The sequence below is a fragment of the Catharus ustulatus genome, chromosome 11 (assembly GCF_009819885.2).
Source record: "Catharus ustulatus isolate bCatUst1 chromosome 11, bCatUst1.pri.v2, whole genome shotgun sequence".
Classification (NCBI taxonomy): domain Eukaryota; kingdom Metazoa; phylum Chordata; class Aves; order Passeriformes; family Turdidae; genus Catharus; species Catharus ustulatus.
Window position 1 is genome coordinate 3,605,549 of NC_046231.1, and position 22,214 is coordinate 3,627,762.

At 44.5% G+C, this 22,214-nt stretch overlaps 1 long non-coding RNA gene across 1 annotated transcript in view; it reads left to right on the top strand.

The window, feature by feature from the left end:
- The first annotated feature begins 1,255 nt into the window (after positions 1 to 1,255).
- Positions 1,256 to 22,214, top strand: part of LOC117001487 — a 31,862-nt gene continuing 10,903 nt past the window's right edge. The window contains exon 1 of the long non-coding RNA XR_004419060.1: positions 1,256 to 1,391. This is a non-coding gene — a long non-coding RNA (uncharacterized LOC117001487). The remainder of the gene's footprint in view (positions 1,392 to 22,214) is intronic.

Below are 22,214 nucleotides of genomic sequence, written 5' to 3' on the forward strand. Positions count from 1 at the left end.
TGCATATGTCTGGTACTCCTTGTTTTGGAAGGGCTATAGAAGGTTTGTATTGAACCAGTCCATCTGTTCAGTGATTCAGTAATCTGAGAACAGTTAAACTTGTCGCTCTGCCCCCCTTGCTGTCGTCCTCAGACTGTCACCAACCTCAGATTTTAATGGCATTTTTGAAATATTGGCAGCCTGCTGCATCCTGTGTTTGACCAGTGCTGTCCATGCAGGTTTAGTGCCACACCAGAGCTCCCTGCCCAGAGAAATGAGTTCTGTTTGCTGGAGGGAGTTTCACAGCCCTTTCTACGTGCATGTAAAACTCCCTCCTCCAGAGATGAGCACAGATTTGTGTCAGAGAAACTGCCTCTCTCTGAGACCGAGAAATGGAAGCAATTAAAGCCAGCTCCACCCCTTTGAAGGTGAGGAGGAGAGGCGTTTGCTGCCAATGCTTTCTGTTTGTGAGGAATTGCAGTGCTTTAGGGATGAGGGCTGTCTGGGGTGCTGTGCACAGGCACCACGGAGCTGCAAAGTGATCATAATGACGCGTTCAAATGAGCCAGTTTGTTCCAGGAGAGTAAACTGCCAGGGAATTTAGCGCTGTGGAGAGTGTGGCTGGTGGGTCAGGGCATGGTGGGGCTGTGCAAATACCAAACAATACTGGGACAGCCTTTCTTCCAGAAGGAAGAGGCTGGCTGAAAAATCCAGGCCGGGGTTCAGATTTGGAAAATACCCAAACTAAATGCTGCCCTGGATTTTGCAATGGTGCCCACTAGAAATGCCACCTGCAGCTTCAGGTGAGCATGGAGTGCCTTGCCCTGGACCAGTGCCTGGTGCTGCTATGACCTCTGAGCTTCTGGTGCTTCCAACACAAGAGACATTTCTACCATGAGGGGGATTTGGGCATAACTGCAGAGGCTATGGAGAGTTTGGGGATGCATTTGCTTTAGAGGGACACAATATAGTAAAAATCTGCAGGTGTACATGTGAAATGGTCCCACATAGGAATTACCCCATGGCCAAGGGAACAGGGAGCAGTAGTGCCTGTTCACTTGGCTTTTGCCAGAAAGATTTATTCCCTGCCTTTATCAAGGACCTGATGCAAAAGGAGGATTGTAGATTCTCTGTGGTTTATCCTTGGCTCCATCAGGCTCATCTCCATTTCATGGACAGCTTTATGCTCAGCTCTGTGAAATGCAGAAAATGCTGCAGAGTGCAGTGTGTCTAATGCTTCCTGGGAAACAGAAGCTGCAGTGAGGAGCACCAGCATGGTACAAGCTGTTTCAAGGCTTAACAGCTAGAGACTGGAAGAACCTCCTCCCCGAGGATCTAGAATTAAAATAAAGGACTGAACTTTGCACGGGAAGAAAAAGGAACAAACTTGCCTATCCAAAGGCATATCACAGGTGAGTGGCATGAATAGACAGGTGCTCCCTGATTCCCTCTCTGGTACCCTGCCCTGGTGGGATCTTTGCTGTTGTAAAAATGGGCGGTGAGCTATTGTTCAAAGGGAAGAGACTCCAAAGGCTTTCACAGAAGTATCTCCTCAGGACACTTTGCTGTTTTGTGCACACACATGCTCTCATATACATAAGTGGGGGAAGAGAAGGGAGAGAAGAACAACATCCTGTGGGATTTCTTTTGCCATCTGCCGAGTTCTGAGCGCCATCTGCAAAGTAAAAGCATTTATGTTGTTTAGCCTTTGTTCAAAATGTATTTTTTGTCACAGTGGCTTTTGGCATTATCATGTACGACTAGAAGAAATATTCAACAGTTTGGAGCAGGCAGAATAAAACAGTGACAGCTCAGGACTCTGAAATATCCAGTTTGCAGAGTAATTTGACAGAAGGTTTTGACACCGTGCCCAGTGTACTCTCCACTCAGGAGTTCAGGTGTGGCCTTTCAGGTTCACAGGACACAGACAGCACGTCTGGAGAGGAGAGGCTTATCCAGCACAACATGGGGGAAGTCCAGGTAAGGAGAATCACAATCACCCAAGGGATTACTCTGCTCCTCAGAAGTCCCTTGATTAGAGGGGATCCGAGGCAGTCAGGACAAAGGGCTCTGTGGAGGTGGTGCTTCATCCCTGCCCTGTCTGCACAGCCACTCCCTGCCCTGGGCTCACTGCTGGCCTGGGAGCTGATAAATATCAGTGCTGAGCATCTGGCTGTGCCATGGAAAGCAGCAAAACACAAGGAGCACAGAGAGGGGAAAAATCAGAGCCTGATTCCCTCTTTCAGAAGTCATTCTTAGCACAAATGTGGCTGCTTGCCAGCCAGAGCTATGAGTCTGCACTTCAGATTTGTTTGTGGCCAAAAAACAATTGGCTTAAATAAGAACAAAGAGAACTCTCTAATGGCCCATCATGATCCAGGAAGATAACAAGAGGAAAAGAAGCTGTCATTTACCTAACATAGCGTCATGCTACAGGAATTTTCATGGTTTGGGAGACTTTTGTAGATTGAATTTATTGTGAGGAAGCTCATCCAGCTGCTGAAATACAAATTGTTTTCAGCTTCACAGCCATAATATGAAGGATAATCCTATTATGTCTCATAAATTAAAAGAAAAAAAAAGAAATTTGTAATTTTTATGTCTTCAAATGCAGCCTGACTTCCTGAAGCACATATACAAAGGAAAAATTGATACTGCAAGTTGTGTTCCAGAGACATTTATAACTCGGAGAGAGCTTTCATGTATAGTTGTAAGCAGGATTATTTCAAATTACTTTAATTACCTTGAAATTTATGGCTTTGCTTTATGTTACCCCACTGATTGTTGGATTCTATTGCTTTCCTGGAGAGGTGGAGGATTATCATTCAATGGACTGGAAGTTAGATGGGAGCTACAATTAATCTTTAAAAGTATCAAAGGTGTTCAGGCTCCATTAATTGCTGTATTCTGTGGGTTTGTGGAGCTGGGAACAGGGTTAATGTAGTCTGATGCTTTGTTTGCTCCTTCAGTGGGGGCATGAGAGCTGTGGAGGAGATTTTTATAGTTGGGGTGAGCTATGGAGCTGGGGAACACACACCCCATGGTCTGAGTTCGCTTCTAATTCCTGCTGGTTCTGCAGGCTGAGAGAGCTGACAGATGTGGGCACAGTTTATTGTTTATTGTTATCAATCGTCCAAGAGGAGCTGAATTTAGCATTGGATTTAAGTTTAATCGGCAATCCTAATGTTCATCTGCACCTTGGTTTGGTTTTCTGTGAGGGATAATTTCTACACTGTGAACAGAGCCCTTTGTAGGATAAAACAAAAGCTGAGGATGAACTCCACACAGTTATCACAGTGTTTTTGGATCCAGGTCCTTCCCCAGACAGGTGAGAGTACATGAAAAAGGTTTGCCTCTGTCTGACCTAGGTAATTCATCAGCAGGATCCATCCTGGGTCCTTCCTTCCTGGCTCATGGTTGAGGGCATTTTAGGGAAATAAAGCTCTTGGAAGCTTTTCCCAAGTGCCTTCTTTATGATGAGAACACTGCACTGGAAGAGCTAAAATTATGATTATTATTACTATTATTGTTATGTCTCATGGATATAGGCCCAGGTGCATTGTCTGCCTTGAAGGCTGCTTCAGCCAAGTGCACAATGAGCTCTGTTAGACCACCCCAGAGCAGGACACAAGCCAGTTCCACAGGGTCTGGCTGGAATATCCATGTTCTTCCTTAGCTCAGTCCCTAAGACAGCCCAAACACAGCAGCTGAGGGCTTTATCTGCACTGGAGATCACACATGAAAACAGACAGCCCCATCTTTACTGTTCCTCTGGCAGGGATTACCTGAGGAAGGGGTAACTCCATTGCAGTTATGGGTGCCAGGAGCCAGCTGAGGCACAGGAGCAGCCCCTCACCTGGAGAGCAGCTGAGGTGACTGATCCTGCTCCCTCTACAAGGATGAAAAATAACAGGAGAGAGAAAAGAGCCTGTAAAATAGTCAAGGAGTCAGAGAAATTATCACCCCATAAAAGTGCAGTAGAATGGAAATATGAAAAATCTTGAAAGAATAAAGGAGGATGTGTCTTAAACCATGCTGTCAAACTGTGTATTCCATCACTGTCTGAGCCAAGAAACCTGAGTTCAAGGTATGGTTATTTCTCTACGAATAACGAGGTTTGTGCATGATGTGACACTAATAAAATCACACTGGAGAAAAGGAGAGTCTTAACGTCTTAGTGATTAAGCAGAGTGACCTTTTGTGGGCTGAATTACATTTGTGTATTACGTCTTTCTGTATTTCATTCCACGGGAACATCTGGTGCTGGCTCATCCTGGAGATGGGTTTCTGTATGGGGCTGGCTGTGGGTCCAGTCCAGGCAGGCAGTTCCTATGCAGCAATTTCTCCTTTGATGCAAATTTTCTCCAAAATTACTGTTAGTGGATTAACTAGAATCTTGTGTTCTGAGGAGCTGCATTTGCTTCAGGAACAGCTGTGAAATTTGATAAAATCACCATGGTGTGTTTAAATGGTTTTATAGCACTAGCCCTTCAGTTAACCCTGGATCATTTAACAGCTGGATAAGTCTTTAAAGAGTAATTAAAATGATATTCTCAGAGAATTTAATATTTTATATATGGCTTTTTCCAGGAGGAGCAGTGAAGAGAGAGATGTCAAAACTGAAAGCCTGGCACTGGACACCCAGTTTTGCTCCCTGGTGCATAAATTTGCATACGTAGTTGGAAAGGAACAATGCCTGACTTAAATAAGCAGTTTGCTTCTAACCCCACTCCTTGATGATGAACCTTGGAGATAATAAAATATACAAACTATGGAAACTATTGACTAGTTTTAATAGTCAATTAAAATTTCTCCAGTTACTGTGCTACAAATGGACTATGAAAACTTGCAGAAAAACATGTTGCTTTAAAGTCCATCTGACTCTGGAATAATTTACCTCCCAGAAACCTATTCCATTAAACAGGTTCACACACAGTTTGGCTATTTACCTTTTTTTGCTGTTAGAACACATTGTTATTATAATTCATTAAGCCTGTTTATATGATTGCCAATACTCTTAAGTACAGATAATTGTGAGTGTTTGAATAACTGACACTATGTACATCAGGCGTATAATTAATTGCCATTACCTGATGTATCATACATCTCATTTATTTTTCAACAAATAACGTAGTATTTTGTAATTTATTATTGCCATATCTCTTCTTTTGACAAGTTAATAATAAAAAGGCAAAACAAAGCATTATGTGTTGTTGAAGTAAATGCGTCTTCATTATACAACAAATAAATCCTTCAATAAAACCTGCCAGGTGTCAGGAAAAGATTGGAATTGCAATGGACACAGAAGTCAGTGTAAGTGGACATTCAGAGTGGACACAGGTCCAGCTCTGCTCCTCTCTCTCTGTGTCCCAAAGGAATGAACTCCTTGTTATCCAGTCCATGGCAGTCCATCCATGCCTCCAGCTGGAGCTGCAGCCTTGGCTTCACCCTCCTGACAATCTCCTTTCATTCCATCCTCCACTGAGGCTTAAAGGACTTGGTTCCCAGCACTCTGTGCTACCATCACTATTCATCACTATTCAGGACTCATCCAAGGTCTAAGCAAGAGCCAGTGGAATAATTTTGTCAGACAGGTGAAAACCTATTCCTCACTTTCAGAGTTTTCAGCCCAATATAATATTTCTGCCCCAGAGCATCAGACAGCAATGTTCTGGGAAAAAAAAAAAAAAGGCATTACCTAAATGGCAAAACTGGATGGTTCATATTCTCTGTGTACTAAAAAAAAAAACAAACCAAAAAACCCCCCAAACCCAGGGCCATTTCCATTTCAGTAATACTGTTCAGAGGTTAATAGTATATTTTCTGTAGCTCCAACCATATATATTGGCCAAGTGTGTATCAACATGCCTCATAGTGTAATATCTAATCATAAAACTTGGTATTGAGAGAAGATATAAAAACATTATTTTATTTTCCTATCTGCAACTTTGATTTGGTAAAGACTAATAAAAGAAAAATGTAATAAAAATGCCCCGTTAAATGCCTGGTTTGTGATCCTCATAGTCCCTCTAGAAATCACAATCCTCTTGTTTCCACAGCATAAATAATATCTAGTAAACAGAATTATGGTTTCATTCGGTGCTGTCACATCATGCTGTACTTTACAACAAGTGCAATTGTATTTCTTTTGGAACAGATTAAGAATAGTGTGGAAGGTGCATTCCCTGAGGGCACTGGAGTCGAGGATAATAAACTCCGTGTCCATTATGTGCCAATGAGACTACAGAAATGAAATCTCTGCATTCAGAGCAACAGAATATTTATTTTAGAAGTGGTCTGTTAAGAGATTTGTTTTAGGATATGTTTAAAGAAGACATTTTATGCACTGAATAGACATAAGTACCCAATGGCTTGACTGTGTCATCATAAACTATGAGCAAAACTCTCACATTTTTGTAGCACAGCAGGCCAAAAGAATCATTGCAGCCTTTCAAATTTCATCATTTGTGCTTAAAAATATAGGCTTAGCTGCTTTTATCTGTCTTTGGTGTTTGTTTTGGGTTGGGGTTTTCCCCCTCCACCCCCATTCTCAAAAATTGCAAGTGATTTCTTGTGATCTGGGATCATTACAGCTGGACAAAGGACAGGAGGTCATTTTCTGTCTGACTGCTACGAGATGTCCTGGTAGATAATCAGGGTATCTAACCGATATTACTTCTTTTAAAAAGACTTCAGTGAAATTGAAACTATCATATTTTTTATGCAACAACTGAAAATAAGCAAATCCCCAAACTTTGCCTTCCCCCCCATTGGGCCCTTACCTAATGCTGCTGCAGCTTGCCTTCCACATCCCACAAATACCTCAGCACCTTTGCCATATCAGCTCAGACTTAGTTGGGCTTCTTTTCCTGAGGTGCCCTTTTCCTGCTTCCTTTGTTTTTCTTCTCCAGATGTGTGGACATCTCTCCATGTAGACATGGCTGAGAGAGCTGGTATTTACAGTGGTCTTGGGGAAGGACTTCTGCCAAGTTCAGCACAGTCTGACTGTGTAATCCCTTCAGTTCTTCAGTTTTGGTGAAACATTGATGTGGAAAGGTTTGCTGTTGTAAATATCTGTGTGAAAGCAGAAGGAACAATCAAGTTACCCTTATTGTAATGATCATTGCAGTGAGCTCCCATGTCTGACTTTGTTATACAACAATGAAGAAACTTCATCCTCTGCAGAATTTTGAGCTGAGAAATTCATTTTTTGTCCATTATGTGGCAAGGAACGTGCAAAAAGTAGATAGCACATATTCAAAATACTGTGTCAATGGGGAGCAGTTGGATCTTTGTCATGGTTACAGGGCACCTGTGAGACCAGATCATGACCTGAAGTAGTGCATGGCCTGGAAACCAGCAAGTCCTGACTCACCTCCACCCCACTTGTGAAAAGTAAAAAGAGAATCTGCAAATTGCATCTGTGCAAATTGGTGTGACAGCCTCTGGAGGTGGTTTCAATGGGGAAACTCCAACTGCCAGGTGAAATCCATACTTCAGCATTGGGGGGTTGGGGTTGGCAGAGGTCACAGAAAGTGGCAGGGGGTGAACCCTGAGGTGGACCCTGAAGTTTGTTTCAAATGCAGAGAGGGCAGATTTTTTCCTATGTGCTCTGTAAGAGCTGTACTTCCTTCACTCTTCATTTCTGCAGGCACCTGTCAGGGACACCCCCTGATCACCTGTGCAGGGTCGATCATCTACACACATGGTGGGGTTTTTTGTCTACAAGCTGGTTTGCTGTTCTTCCTGTTACCGACAGCACGCAGGTGAATGATGTGCAGAGAAACCATTGCAGAAACAAGAGAAGAGCACCCAGTCCTGGTCTTTCATGGTCTTTGCAGTTTGCTCAGCCTGTGTTTGCCCTTGTCAGGAAATGCAGAAAGCTCAGAACAGCAAAGACTTTTCATTCTGCTTGAAGTTGGCCCTACTTGGAAGGCTGCGTTTGAGAAAGTCAAAAGATTCCTTGCATCAAAAAGGGTGAAAATAGTACCAGAGACTTACAGGGCTACAGATGCCAGACCTTGCTTTGCCTTTTCTGACCTGCCATTCCTATAGCAGATGGTCTCCCTTATTTTAAGCTTATTTTAACCTCATTTTAGCTGACATTTTATTAAACTTTGTTTGAATCCTGGTAGCAGCTTCTAGCCCACCTAGACCTGTAGATGTTTGCTGATAATATGACAATTATTTGTGGGTTTTGGCACTAATTCTGCCCAGGAGTGCTCTGAAGTAGTCAGAACTTTGGGAATGGGGAACAGTAGAGTGCATGCACTTCTTGTTTTAAGCAGTCCGAGAGGAAACTCAGTGAGAATTTCCTGATGGTGCAAAGTGTGAAACCTCTGCAGGAGTGGAAAGAGGAGCTGCTGTGGGATTATTGGGATGAACTTGTACTGCAGTGTGATGGACATGGCTCTTGCTCTCTTTTAGGGTAGAAGCACATATATCTGATAATAGCACAGTCCTTTCCGGCTGCATAAAGACTGGGGCTGAGGATTTTTTGGGCATCAGTGACCATGCTAATTTAACTCAGCATTATGAACAATAAAATACTTTGTCAGGCGTCAGATCTGAATTCAGGAATTGGTTTTTTGTTCCTCCCTATTGACATTATAGATGTAAACCCATAAAAATAGTGAAAGTAATTTTCTAGAATTTGATTTTACGATGTTTTATTATTAAAACAAGAAATATGGTTTCCTATCTTAGAGAGAAGTAGAAAAAACATAAATAAGAGTCACAGTTTTTGAGAAGAATGAGCCTATTCCTTCAAAGCTGCAAGTTCTTACTGCTTTGGAAAGTGATAAATCCCAAAGAAATCTCACCATGGACATTTTTCACACTGAGTAAATTCAGAAAACAATTATTTTTAAAAAAGAGCAGTTATAATACAACAATCTCTTATTGAGAAAAATGTTTTTAGTGGCTCATTCATAAGAATTTGTCTCTATAAATAACTCTGCAGTCAATGAAAAAAAAAAACCATTCTGGAAAGCTGAATTTGGGGCAGTTGACCTTCCAAAATTCAGGCTGATTAGAAAGCCAGACACATCACTTCAGTAACATGTAATAAACAAAAGGCGTTCTTAGCACCTAATTGTAAGTTGAAACTTACTTATGCAACACAATTCTTCAAGGTTCACAAATAATGAACAAATTAATGAAATTTATAGCCTGTTTGCAAATCACTTGTTGACAGAAAGCATTCTCCTTTGTCAGCTCACATTACTCATTGCCAATTCTTTCAGTGACTGACTTCAAAGTTACAGATTCCTCAGTGATGGTTTTTGGATAAACTCTCCTACTCCAGCTGGTGTGCAGACTTTCCTGCCTGTGATTTAAATAATTGATACAATTAATTACTTGCTAACGTTGCTCCTTGCCCCTTTTGCTGAGTGCATCCAGCCAGGGCAATGCAAACACTGTCAGTGCAAGAGTAAATTCCCTCTAAGGCTCCCCACAATCCTGGTACAGAGGAGATGAGGAGGATGGCAGGAGGGAAAGCTGGAGATAAAGGCCAGCCCATGGAGAACCCTCTTCCCTCCAAGAGCAGGGCAGGAGTGCCTGCCAGATCCTCGTGCAGAACATTCACTGCCATGAAATATGAGGAGTCACGCACACGGGCTCTGACCTCCTGAGCCACAGGTTACACACTGATTATACATCTCTTTCGTTGGGTTTTAGGCCAAGATTTTAAAATGCAACATCCCTAAAAGCCTTTGTTTTATTCTCCTTGGTGAGAGTGGTGACTTTCAGCCGGGAGCATGGAGGTGATGTCAGGATGTGAACATGTCAATAGGTATTTATTGCTCCTGAAAATCAGGGCATTTTCAGGCATATGCTCAGACTCAGCCCTTTAGCCTTACCTTGTCCTTTAGTGCCTTTGAAATCCAGTGTGTTTCTTTCTGATCTGCTGCTGCTATCTCCTCTTTTCTAATTCTCTTTCTTTTTAAATTCTCTAATATTCTCTGTTCTAAAGCAGAATCTTCAACTTTTTCTACTGTTTTGTTTGTCCAGTGCTTCCAACAAGCATTACAGGTTATCTGATAAATTCTGATTGGTTCTGTAATCAGCTGGAGATAAAGTGTGGCCCAAATGTTTCCTCTAAAATATTTTGTAATTATCAGTAAATTTTGTTCACTACCTGCCTTGGGTCATTGTAACCATTAGACAAATTAACCATTAGACAAATGCAGTGTTGATCTTTAGGAAACAGTGGTGCAAGCAAAAGTCCATTTACACAGAATTTGTATTTGCAGTACTCTAAGACTTCAAATTTCTCCTTTTTCTATGTGTACATCTCAGCACTGACAGTGTTCTTCTTCATCTTAATTTTGGGAATTTCTTGGTGTGTTTGCAGAACTGTTGGTCCAAAAATGCAAAAGGGAAAGCTGAGATTTGGTTGCTGAAGAGCATTGAATAGTTTCAAGACATCTTGAAGAAATTAAAATAAGCTGTGAATGGAGAACAACTGGCTGAATCCTAATTTAAATGTAAATTTTGAAATGGTGTAATTTATTTGTCAAAAGAGATGAAATCTAGTAAATAATTTTTCCCAACAGAGGAGTTTTCAGATACAGTTTTGTTCTTCTGGTGGAGTAGGAGGGATTTTTGATCTGTTTCCTCCAGCACAGTCCCTATTTTCTAGCTGAGAAAGAGAAGAAAAGGCTGGGGAACTGGAAGTGCATTACTCATGCTGGTCTGCCTGAAAAAAACAACACAAATGCACTTGGTAATCTCTTACAGAAACACAAAAGGATGGTGGAAGAAGCAAAGACGGAGAGGAGGGACAGGCTTCAGGTCCTGGGGGATTTTTGGGACCCGGGGCAGATTTTGATTTGTGGGGCAGATTTGGAGCCCTTGAAGAGGTTTGGAGCTGTGGGACAGGTTTGGAGTGCCAGAGCAGATTTGGAGTCCTGAGGCAGATTTGGAGACCTTGGGCAGATTTGGAGCTGTGGGGCAGATTTGGAGCTGTGGGGCAGGTTTGGAGCTGTGGGGAAGGTTTGGAGCCCTGGGGCAAATTTGGACTCCTGGGGCAAATTTGGAGCCCTGGGGCAGGTTTGGAGCTCTGACACAGATGTCACCCAGCAGAAATGGTATGTGGGGGGGGGATGTGGTGCTGCCACACGCCATTCCCAGGGCAGCACGGGGGATCCCATCCCCAGGAGTAACAGGAGGGAGGATGCAGAGTGCGTGGCACAGCACAGCTTCCCTGCCCTTCCTCCCCGAGGAGGTCTGGGCACAGCCCCATTCCACATTCCCTCTCACAGGCTGCACTTCCCAGCACGATCAGCAAACGCAGCAAAAAGGATGAATTGACTTAATGAGTTATTTTGATCTCTTCTGAAGTGATAAAAAGAAAGCTGTAAAAATCAGTGCATACAAGTTCCAACTTGGAGACATCTAATAGTATCTAATATAGTAATTTGATTAATGTTCTGTGCTCCTTCTGTAGGTTTCTCTAATGCACCCTGCTGAGCTTTTGGAAGTGCTCACAATGTACACAGGAAATTAAATGACAAAGAATATGCTGTGAACTGTTCATGCCAAGCAAACTAGAATGAAGTACAGTATTTGTTAGGACAATAAGTATCCACATGCAATGCTGCATGTTGGCTAACAATTTAACCAGTGCTTGGAAAAGGAGATTAACTATATTATGTGTCTCTCTTGTCTCTAACTGCCAACTCATTACATAGCAAGATAGGTACCATCTCAGCCAGCCTGAGACCTCTAAAATCAATATAACTCTTTAAATGCAACTTAGAAACTCCTAGACCATGTGCTCAAAGCACAGCATTGGTACTTGCCTATTTAAGTGATAATCCAGAGCTAAAACTTTTAAAAGAAGTCTGTCTGTGAAAGTAAAAAGCATGATACAGGTCTCATTATTGGAAAGCAAAGGTCTTTCCTTTCTCCTCAAACCCAGATGGATAAAAATCAATCTTCAGCAGGACTGGTCCTGCAGCACTGGGGGACAGCTGTGAGAATCTAATAGAGCTTCTGGGCTGAGGGAAGGCTAGAAGATGTACTCCTCCATCAAAAGGGAGATAAAATCTTCCCAGCTGCCTGTTTCAATCTGCCATTAATACCCTGGTGTTGCCTGGATTTAGTACAAGACAACCAGCAGTAAGCTGGGTATAGTCTGGATCTGCTGCTACCTTGTACATTTAATTTCAGCCTGTTAAAAATGTGGGGTTTTCAGAATTTAATTCCTTTTAATGGCCCTAGTGAAAACACGTGTGAATGGCTCCATTTATTTCAGCACAGGACAAGTGGTAGCTGCAGCAGTAATATTTCATGGTATCATAGGAGTAGTGGATGTTCCCTTCTGTCACTCTCAGGTATCCCTGACTCAGGTTTCCCTCACCCTGTAATTTTGTGTCAGGTGTGAACATGGGAGAGACACTGCAGTACTGGTCCAACCATCACTTGTTTTTTGGCAACAGAAAAAGATTGGAGCACACACTAATTCTTCTTTATGCAGACTTGGGCATGGCTGCTAAGCAGAATTGTGCTTTATGACTGGATTTTTAGCATGCTGATAGGAGGGGTCTTTGGGGGTCTCTTACTTAAGTTCCCTATTAAAATGCTTCAAGTATAAAAATCAGAAAATAATTCTGATTTCAGCATTTGAATTGAAGATCCACAGATGATGTATTTCTATCCATCTTTGAGAATTTTTTTCTTGTTATTGTCACAACTCCCACATTTCTAAGTACTTTTAGAAGACCCACAGCTTCTCTTGTTTCAGCAAGAAGCCACTTATGCGTCTCATGAGCATCACAGATTCTCACTGTGTTTGTTTATCAGTGTGTTTTCAGTGCCTCTTGATCCTTTTGGCTGTCCAAATGTTTGTTTGGAATTATTCATAACATTAGGGAGTCAATCTGCTTCATTCCAGTTCCAGGACATAAAATTGCTCTGGTCAACACCTGTTCAAGACTGGGAGCTGCTGGACTGGGAGCTGTATTCAGACTGGAGTTCACAGAAACACAAGGATGCACTGAAATTTCCTTGCTCCATTGGTACTCCAGTTTAGGGAAATTGTTAAATTGGAATGAGAATTGTTACCAAATAAAAGAGACTACCAGTGATGAAACCCAGAGGGGTTTCTTTAAATGCAGTTCTAGCAAACTGATAATTCAAGCTTCTAATTGTTAGCAAAACAATAGGAAGTCTATAAGCTGGATATTTGCCAGCAGGGGCCACTTCTGGAAACTCTTTGCTTTCTACCCTTCATCTGCTGCATTGAGATGAGGGAGAGAGTTATGTCAACACTTGGAGATAATCTTTTTATATGGGTTTACATAAGAGAATAAGAAAAAGTCTGAGAAAATTGTTCCCTTTTGTAGGTGTTGTACTGAAGAAAAGTAAAAATATGGAAAGTTAATATCTGAGAATAATAAAACAAATAAAGGAAATAGACCTAAAATGAAGGGCACAGAACCTGGAAAATCATCGCCTACACAGGAGCAGTTAATATTGTGCCACTCCTGTATGAATGCACAGGTTTGTGGAGTGTTTCTCTTCAGCCATCTGTGGGAGGAGCATCATCAACCAATCTCAAAAGGAGCAGACTTAACAAACATTATTAAACTTAAATTGAAAGGAGCACCAGGATAGAGTTTAATCACTCCTGTATTTCTGATAAATAAGAGTGCACTTAATTGCTTTGGAGGTGGATCTGAATAGTGCCCCATGCCCATGAGGTTGTGTCTGTGTGGGGTTGTGTCTGTGTGTGCAGGACGGAGAGGGCAGTGGGGCAGGGCAGCAGTTGCTGCCATCCTGCTGCTCCAGGTGCCCTAGGAACAGAATTTTGCAAAAGAAGAGTTTCCTGTTGGCTTAGTGAGCCACTGCTGGTGGCAGGGCTGGAGTAAGGACTGGAATGGTGTCCAGGAGAGCCAGGAGGGCACATCTGGGGCTGCTGGGCTGTGACACCAACTCCAACACCTGAGGTCCCAGCCCATGAGGTCTGCCCCACACAGGTGATTGCCACACTCTCTTGTTGGATTACTTTGCAATCACTTGAGGGTTTTTTCCTGATTTCGTAGTAAAATACAGTAAATTCACGAATACAAGCCGCACGGAGTATAAGCCGCATATCCGGTGTGTTGGCAACATTGATGTCTTTGTCAATAAATAAGCCACACCTGGAATATTAGCCGCACTTTAGTTCACTGCGAACTTTCACAAAGTTGTCATTTAGTAACACAATCGCGGGATCACCGGGGCTTACTGGCTTACTGCCGACCTCGGAAACATTGTTTCCAAGTGAAAAAAGACATACCCTTTATTTACAAGCCGAAAAAGACAGGAACAATAGTGTGGTCATTTTGCGAGCATTCCCAATGGATCCGCGTTGCCTTTAAACAGCCGCTCAGCCGCGCGGGCAGGCAGCTGAGCTCCGAGCGGAGCCACATCTCCGTGCTGGCACAGGAGCGGCCGTTGTAGCCCTCGCAGCCCGCGGGGGGAGCGGCCATTGTAGCCCTCGCAGCCCCGTGGCCGAGCGGCCGTTGTAGCCCTCTCCCTGTGAGCCGAGTGGCCATTCTACCCCTCTCCCTGCGGGCTGAGCGGCTCCCCCAGCCCTCTCCCTGCGAGCCGATCGCCCACTTCATCCCTCTCCCTGCGGGGAGAGAGGCTCCCCCAGCCCTCTCCCTGCGAGCCCAGCCAGCCCCGTAGCCGCACAAGACTGAAAACACTTTAAAAAGTACAGAGAAATATCACACACTTTTATCAAACTGCCGAGGTAACTCGCCGAGGTAACTCACCCCGATAACAACCCCCGCCCCTCAGTAAAGCTGTCATCCACAGGCAGGCAATAAGCTGTTCTCTGATTGGTTCATTGTCGGAACAACGGGAAACCATGGATTTCAAACTGTTTCGGCTCGGGACTGGACTGGTATGATACTAGGTAAGGGCAGATATCACATTTTTGTTCATAGATTAGCCGCACCCAAATATTAGCCGCACTTCCGGGTTTCCACCAAAATTTTTGTCTAATTACTGCGGCTTGTATTCGTGAAATTACTGTAGTTATTTTAACTCACTATTTTCCCAGTTAGGACTCACTGTTGTTCTCTTGTGGCTTTCCCTATTTGCATTTTACAGTTCTTACTCTGATTACAAAGTGCTTTAAGCAGTGTGTGTTTTACTCAGGCCATTGGTATTTGGAGTGCTGCAGACATTCAGATATCCTCTGCTGACTTTAGCAAACGTCCTGCGTGGTTTTCCTTGCCTAAAAACTGAATAGAATCAGTGCTCTCTTTCTTTGTCTTCCCCTCCCTCGAAGCTCTAGCAGATGATGGTTAAATTATTGCAAACCTTTCAGTCTGGTAGCCCAAGGCACAGGACAGCAAATGAAAAGGCCAAGAAAGTATCTGTGAATAGATTTTCTAGTTTAAATTTTCAACCAAGAGCTGCAGTGAATTTTTCAAACTATCTTTAATATTGTAGAGTTCTATCATATTTTTGCCATCCTGACATTGTAAATTGATGTATTTGATTGGCCTGACACAACAATAAATAATACAATTCAGTTTTATTTAATGATTTCTGGTTTCAGTGGTAGAGGAACTTTGCCAATTTAAAATTATGTCTTGGAGTAAATTTAAAATTAATGAAATTTAAAGCTGTTATTTGTTTAAGGATCCAGAACATTCACTCTTTCATCTATTCATCAAGCTCTTTAATTACCTAGTATGCATGAAACCTGTATTATGTCTTATTATTGAGAGATTAATTTTATGAAAACCGCAGAGTGATACATCATTAGAGTGACTCTTGGATAATGTATAGTCTAACCTTTTCTTCTAATCCCACCGCAGAAGAAGAGAGGGAAGCTGACAACTCTTCTGCAGTGTTTTATTCCTCCTGTTCCCCTGCAGTATTATCAGCTGCTCGCAGAGTTTGTCTCTGCTTCCCTGTTCCTTTTCAGCCCTCGCTGGTGTTCAGCTTGCAGTCACACTCACCCCGGGCTCAGGGATGCGCCAGGGGCATTGGAGCAGATCCTGGTGGATGTTCGCTGCTGCAAAGGATGGGGCAAGGCTGGGGGAGACTGCACCAGGGGTTGGGAGCGTGTCCTCCTGGGGCTGAGGCATGGCAGAGGCTGGAGTTGCCTGTCCTGTGGGAGAGGAGCAATTCCCTGCACTCAGGAAGTCCTGCTGAGAACTCCTGGAGAACCAGGCAGCTCTCACAGGCATGAGGCTGGAAATGGCTCTCTTGGAGGTCAGAAACTCTGCTGTGTGTCACCTCTTTGGTGCAAAGAATTCCTGCTTGGCAGCTGCAGTTGTCCAAGTGCAGATGTGCGAGAGCCACAGAATCCAAAGACAGAGCAGTAAATCCAGGGCAGGCTGGAGAACCTCCCCTGCCATGCCTGGGCTCTTGCCCAGTGCCTCAGCCCCAGGAGGGTCTTGTGCCCCATCCAGCTGGGAGCTGTGTCCACACCTGGCCAGGGACAAGGACAGGGAAAGGGACGGTCACCAGACCAGGGCTGCACTCACCCTGCAGCCCCTCGGGCCCCAGCTGAGCCAGGCCTGGCCTGGCTGTGTGGGCACTGCCTGTCCATGGCTGTGTGGGCATTGCCTGTCCATGGCTGTGTGGGCACTGCCTGTCCTGTCCATGGCTGTGTGAGCAGTGCCTGTCCATGGCTGTGTGGGCACTGCCTGTCCTATCCATGGCTGTGTGGGCACTGCCTGTCCATGGCTGTGTGGGCATTGTCTGTCCTGTCCATGGCTGTGTGGGCACTGCCTGTCCATGGCTGTGTGGGCATTGCCTGTCCTGTCCATGGCTGTGTGGGCACTGCCTGTCCATGGCTGTGTGGGCACTGCCTGTCCTGTCCATGGCTGTGTGGGCATTGCCTGTCCATGGCTGTGTGGGCAGTGCCTGTCCTGTCCATGGCTGTGTGGGCATTGCCTGTCCATGGCTGTGTGAGCACTGCCTGTCCTGTCCATGGCTGTGTGGGCATTGCCTGTCCTGTCCATGGCTGTGTGGGCACTGCCTGTCCTGTCCATGGCTGTGTGGGCATTGCCTGTCCTGTCCATGGCTGTGTGGGCACTGCCTGTCCATGGCTGTGTGGGCACTGCCTGTCCTGTCCATGGCTGTGTGGGCACTGCCTGTCCATGGCTGTGTGGGCATTGCCTGTCCTGTCCATGGCTGTGTGGGCACTGCCTGTCCATGGCTGTGTGGGCACTGCCTGTCCTGTCCATGGCTGTGTGAGCAGTGCCTGTCCATGGCTGTGTGGGCACTGCCTGTCCATGGCTGTGTGGGCATTGTCTGTCCTGTCCATGGCTGTGTGGGCACTGCCTGTCCATGGCTGTGTGAGCACTGCCTGTCCTGTCCATGGCTGTGTGGGCACTGCCTGTCCATGGCTGTGTGAGCACTGCCTGTCCTGTCCATGGCTGTGTGGGCACTGCCTGTCCTGTCCATGGCTGTGTGGGCACTGCCTGTCCATGGCTGTGTGGGCATTGCCTGTCCTGTCCATGGCTGTGTGGGCATTGCCTGTCCATGGCTGTGTGGGCACTGCCTGTCCTGTCCATGGCTGTGTGGGCACTGCCTGTCCATGGCTGTGTGGGCACTGCCTGTCCATGGCTGTGTGGGCACTGCCTGTCCTGTCCATGGCTGTGTGGGCACTGCTTGTCCATGGCTGTGTGGGCATTGCCTGTCCATGGCTGTGTGGGCACTGCCTGTCCTGTCCATGGCTGTGTGGGCACTGCCTGTCCATGGCTGTGTGGGCACTGCCTGTCCTGTCCTTGGCTGTGTGGGCACTGCCTGTCCTATCCATGGCTGTGTGGGCACTGCCTGTCCTGTCCATGGCTGTGTGGGCACTGCCTGTCCATGGCTGTGTGGGCACTGCCTGTCCATGGCTGTGTGGGCACTGCCTGTCCTGTCCATGGCTGTGTGGGCACTGCTTGTCCATGGCTGTGTGGGCATTGCCTGTCCATGGCTGTGTGGGCACTGCCTGTCCTGTCCATGGCTGTGTGGGCACTGCCTGTCCATGGCTGTGTGGGCACTGCCTGTCCTGTCCTTGGCTGTGTGGGCACTGCCTGTCCTATCCATGGCTGTGTGGGCACTGCCTGTCCTGTCCTTGGCTGTGTGGGCAGTGCCTGTCCATGGCTGTGTGGGCACTGCCTGTCCTGTCCTTGGCTGTGTGAGCACTGCCTGTCCATGGCTGTGTGGGCACTGCCTTTCCTGAGCTGGAGCTCCTCAGCAGCTGAGGGGCAGGGCTATGTGGGCACAAGGGCAAAGAAGGATGTCTGCTGTTGCAAGAAATGATCATCAAATTGTGTCCAATAATTTGTATTCCTCAGGTATGTTTTACCTTCTCAGGCTGTGACCTCTTTTCTTTGCTGCCAAAAAGAAATTATTTCTCCATTTTTTTCCCAGTGCTTCCATGCCAGGCTAATTCTCTGTTCTCTTGAAAGCTAATATATCCATTTTTTGTATTAATATTTGTGAGAGTAATATTAGGAATGTTTTATTTCATTATCTCACAGCTGAGGACTGTAGTCACACTGGGTTATAAAGCAGCTAATTACAGTGTTAGTGATTTTACAGTGTGCCATGCCTGCAGTGCAGTTTGTCAGAGTTTCTGAGAATTTCTAACAAGAAAATAGTTTGCAGGGTACTTTGTGAATCTAGTTTTAGAAATGTTACATACGCAGCATCTTTGCAATGCTCTACATCTCCTAATCAAAATTCTTTCACCTCTAAGGGCATTTGCATTTCATGGAGAACTTGATAAATTCAGATTATTTGACATATGTACTTTTTCCCATCCGTGCTTGTTAAATCAAAAATATTTAGGATACTGCAGAGTAACAGAATATTTGAGTTCAGTGATCCCTTCTGCTCCTCCTCCTCTGGGTTTGAAGTCATCGCTACCTCACAGTAATTGTGGAGTTGTGAAGCTATAATTAAAGCTTCAGATGAGGAACAATGAATAAAAGGGACACCTTTTTCCCCTATTCAGCCTTCATTAAACTAACTGTCATTAATGAGAAAGGAAAAAGGGGGGAAATGCTGAATTCATATGCACATGTGCAGCCTTTTAACTGTAATGTTCTCCAAAACCTGATCTCTGCTCAGAAGGAACTTGTAACAGCAGCTTTGGTTTGGGATTTACAGAAAGCTCCCTCTGGGCAGCGTGGCATTGCATGGAGCACACTTCCCATTTCAGACAAAAATCTATATTTTAGAAACCACAGGTGGCAATGGATTCATTTACAGTGCCTGGATTAACCAACTCTGCAGAGGTCTGGAGCCCACTTATATGGGAGATCTTGGAGTGTTTTAGCATTTTGACAAAACTCTCTCTGGCCACTTCAGCAGGATACACACTGAAAGCAGGCAGAGGATTTCCCTGCACTCAGTAAGTCCTGTGGATAACTTTAGCAGCCACCAGGCAGCTCTCACAGGCATGACCTTGGTGGCTCTCTTGGAGTTCAGAAACTCCACTCTGTGTCCCTCATGTGAAAGGAATTCCTGATCTCCTCCTGGTTTTGTCCTGGAGGTTATGGATGCAAAGCACTCCATGTGCACATGAGATCAAACTCTGTTTCTGTCCAGCACAGAAATTCCCAGTGTGTGCTGTATCACTGTGTTTCCCTGCTGGAGCTCTGTTTCATTTGTGGAAATGAATTCACATCCCCTGTGCTTCTCACCTGAGTGGGGTCCCTGCAGTTCTGGAAGCTGGAGGATCTCTCAGACAGTGGGCATTTCCAGCAGTCACTCCCGTCCTGCAGTTTCCCATCCCAAAGGGCAGGGCAGGGGACACAGGAGGGAAGTGATTTCCCTTTGGTCATGCAGCAGCTCAGGGTAGAATTAAATTCACACTTTTCCAATCCCCATCTTTTACCTTGCTCACTCCAGACCTTCCCTGAGGTTCATCAGCTGAGCTTGTGTGTTACAATTGTCTGCTCTTTACCATTAATGGATGTGGTCTGTAAGGGATCAGGAATAAACACTTCTAGTGAAGAGTTAATGAACAGCAATATGTTTCTTGCACAAATAATACATAAACACATATAGATTTTGATATCTCACATCCTTTTAAATTGCACATACTTTATTTTCACTCAAGAAAAAAAGTCTCTTAGCATTATTAGGAAAAGCACATTGGTTTTGTTTTTTTTCTCCCTAGTGATTACAGGAGATGGGTGAGCCTGGAGTCATTCTGTTTTATTGAATCTTCCCAGTACCTGTCAGCAGTGGAAATGCCGAATTTAAGCGTTCAGAACTGGCTCCAGCAGAAATATTTGCATTGTGCATATTTGAAAAATACCAGAGCCAGAAGTAACTTTAAAAATCTGTACTTTGTGCTGGTTATAACCTGTGAGTGAGGAGATGTGTCCAGCCACCTCGACATCGTGGGAAGGGCAGGGTTTGTGAATACAGGGTTTGTATTCTAGCACATTCCATTTTATTAAACAAAACTGTACTTTCTGCCTACCCAGAAATGCCTTCCTGGAGATGCTCTAGAGAAAATCTGTAATTCAAAGTGACTGTTTCATGTTATTTTCTTTCAGCACTTTTCCTCCTTATAAATTGTCAGCAATGAATGTATACTTTTTATTTTTCTCTGAATCATGTCAACTAACAAATCTTAATCTGCATCTGCAAATTAAAGGCAGAAGAAATCATTTACAAGTGCTTGGTTTACCTAAATTGAATTGCACTAGGTCTTTTGATTGAACTTACAAAGTTGTGTGGTTGGCGTTCCAAGACCGTAAAACTTCTTAGCTGACTTCCATCACTAATAGCTGGTGTTTCTGAATTATGAGGGTTTTTTTGCAAGTGCTCCAGTATTTAATCAAAATTTGCTGTTTCTGTAGACATTTCGTTGGCAGATTTGTTTCTTAGAGCATTCATGAGATGTAAATGCAAGAGAGGTGAGCATTGGCTGCCTAAATGCAATTCAGGCTTCAAAGAAATATCACCAGATTATCTTCCCCCTTTTTCCTCCCTAATTTGCTGTTTGGGTTGTGAGCAGGGAAAGGCAGGAGCCTCAGCTGATGTGTGCTGCTCACATCTACCAAAGCTGGGTCATCCTTTCCCTGCCACTGCCCTGAGCTGGCTGATGTCACAGTACTGGCGTGACAGGCTGATGGCTCAACCCTGTACCTGCGATATTTGCAGAGCTTACAGGTCACACATTCAGGCTGTTTGTTGATTTGTAGGGAAACATCCCAGTGTTCGGTTTCCTCAGTGTCTGAGGTCCACAGCAGAGCCCATGCTGGCCACCAGCAGTGTGGGCTGTTTGCGGAGCTCCCTCCCCTGCTCTGGCTCCACACCTGCCTTTGTCTGTGCTGCCTCTTTGTGTACCTTCATTTTAACCAAGACAGATTTGGAGGTTACCTTTATGCAGATGAACAAAATGAGAAAGGAAAGGGTTGTACTACAGGGAAGGGTTTGCTGCAGTCAGTAACACAGGTTTTTTCAGCTCCTAAAATACACTGAAGTCTGAGAGAGGATGGTATAAAACAATTTAACATCAGAGGATTTTCAGAGATAGTTCAGCTAAAGCACTCTGAAGGTACTATTGTAAAGGGAGATGGTGCGGTGCTAAATATACAAAATGCAACATTCTATTTTTGCTATAATTAATTGTAACCAGTTCTTATTTAAATCAGCCTGCCAGTCATAATTAGTCTGTACTTTAAATGTTTTGCTCGATGCTGTAGAGCAGAAACAGTTTTTGTATTAAAATAATAATGAAAGTTCTGTAGGAGGGTAGACCATACCCATTACAATGCTCACCCGTGTGCCCTGGGAAGGATTTCCTGTTCCAGACAGGTGTTTTGACAGGTTGGATTTGTGCCAGTGGAGCACTGAGACTGCTCTCTGCAGACACGGTGATGTTTAACATCACCAGTTCTCCTGGGAGAGGAGCCAGGGCCACCTTCCTGCAGCAGGCAAAGAGCACTTCCTTGGACTCAAAATTGTTATTTCTCAGTGTAAAACTACTCATGAGCTTTCTGGTTGCCTCACTTTCTAGCCCTTGCTGGGTATAGTTATTTTAGTGGCACAGCATCTAATTTGGCTCTGTGTTTTTTTATTCTTAGAACTCTGAGATTTGTGGAAGGTGCAAGGGATGTTGGAGATTTGTGTTAGTGCTGTGCAGGAAGGAAGTTTGATGATGAGCTATATTATGTATGGCTCACTAGATAGTAGTAAACATTCCTCTTTGTTGCTGTGCTTGGGGATTATCAAAGGGTGTTGTGTTCCTAGTTAGAATTTTT